The sequence below is a fragment of the Mus caroli genome, chromosome 16, assembly GCF_900094665.2.
Source record: "Mus caroli chromosome 16, CAROLI_EIJ_v1.1, whole genome shotgun sequence".
Classification (NCBI taxonomy): Eukaryota; Metazoa; Chordata; class Mammalia; order Rodentia; family Muridae; genus Mus; species Mus caroli.
Genome location: NC_034585.1, coordinates 13458232 through 13460161, shown reverse-complemented (window position 1 = coordinate 13460161; position 1930 = coordinate 13458232). Strand labels below are relative to the sequence as shown.

Genomic DNA, 1930 nt, shown 5'->3' with positions numbered 1-1930 from the left:
TCAGAGATCAGTTCTACCTCTGCTTCCCAAGAGCTGGAATTAAAGGTTTGTGCCACCTTTGCCACCACTGCCAGGAATATTAAAGCACTTTTTGAAAGTCATTAAAAGTATTGCATTTTATCAAATTCCTTTTTAGCATCAGATGAGATGATTGTGTGAGGTTTTCTCCATTTCTCTCTCCTAGTATGATATATTACATTGATAATTTTTCTTGTATTGAGCCACATTAATTTATTTATTAATACCTATTTTCCCCCTCCTCTCTCTCTCTCTCTCTCTCTCTCTCTCTCTCTCTGTGCATGAGTGCACATGTGTGTATGTGTATGCACCCATGCACCACAGTGTGCATGTGAAGGTAGAGAACAACTTGTAGCCATCAGTTTTCTCCTCCAACCATGTGAGACCTGGAAATTAAGCTGATGATATCAGACTCAACAGCATTCAGTTTAGAATATTTTGTTGAGGATTTTCATGCTAGGAATATATACATATATGTGGGGTTTGTTTTTCTTTGACACAGAGTCTCATGTAGCCCAGGCTGGCCTTGAACTAGATACATAGCTGAGGATGACTTTTCACTACTGATCTTGCCTCTGTTTTACCAGTGCTGGAATTACAAGGGGTACAACAGTGGCTGGGTTTTGAATGAATGCAGAGTTTTGTGCACCCTAAACAAATACTCCATCAATTGGTATCCCCAGCCCCTTGTAAGGGATATTGATTGACATATAGTTGTTTTTTAAGTTTTTTTTTCAGTTCCTTATTTTTATTAACGCATACACAGCTACTTGTCTTCTGGTTTGTTGAAGCAGTCAAGTCAGACAACACTTGCCACAGCAGTGCCTGTCAAAGTGGCTTCCTGTGAAAACTCCAGCACCACGCTCATCAGAAGGACACTTTGGATGAGGCCAACTAATTGGCCATTTTCATCCACCTTTCAGCAGAGCCAACTTAACCTTCTTCCTCTTATGCTTGTTCTTCTTGGGAGTGGTGTAAGACGTCTTCTTCCTTTTCTTAGTGTTGCGGCCCGCCCGCGGTCCACAACACGAACGGTTCACTGAGAAAGGCAGTTCAGGCTGAAAGAGAGGAAACTAGACGGGGCGGAAGAAACAATGGAGTCNACGAACGGTTCAATGAGAAAGGCAGTTCAGGCTGAAAGAGAGGAAACTAGACGGGGCGGAAGAAACAATGGAGTCTAGACAACATTCTGATCAAGACTCAATTTTATTAATTCCAGACACTCAGTTAATAAAGGAAGGGGGAGGGAACCCAATTTCCCGCCAAGTAACTCGGGGTCCAGTAGCAGGACAAACACGTGTGTGCCTCCAGACGGCAAAGGCAGGTTCCAGCAGTAGGTAGGCATGGCAGGACGAATGAGCCGTAGCTCCACCCTTGAGCAGGCAGGTTCCAGGCTGGGGGAAGGGAGGCCACATCTTAGCACCACCCTGAAGGCTCAACACCAGATGAAGGGTGGACTCCCTTTGAATGTTGTAGTCAGACAAAGTCCGGCCATCTTCCAGCTGCTTACCAGCAAAGACCAGCCTCTGGTGATCAGGAGCAAGTCCTCCTTAACCTGGATCTTGGCCTTTACATTTTCTATGGTGTCCAGGGGTTTAACCTCGAGCGTGATGGTCTTCCCCATAAGGGTCTTCACAAAAATCTGCATTGTGGCAGTGGCTCCACCAACGATGGCGGATCAGAAAGGAAGCAAGATATTTTTAAAATATAACTTTAGTATCAGAATAATTCTGGCCTCAGATTAGGGTTTCTTAAACTTTTATACTTATAACCCACTTTCATCAAGAATATTTTTACACAACTCCAACCATATAGATGTATAAAATAGGTATGCAAGTCAAACATTAACCAATAATAAATAAATCATAAGCAATTTTATTCTAAGACAATCCTAAACCAGTCATGGTGGTTT

General features: G+C 43.0%; 1 pseudogene; it reads right to left on the bottom strand.

Annotated features, from left to right (window-relative positions):
- Window positions 1-784: 784 nt before the first annotated feature.
- LOC110311732 lies at window positions 785-1666 on the bottom strand (annotated as a pseudogene).
- Window positions 1667-1930: the final 264 nt, after the last annotated feature.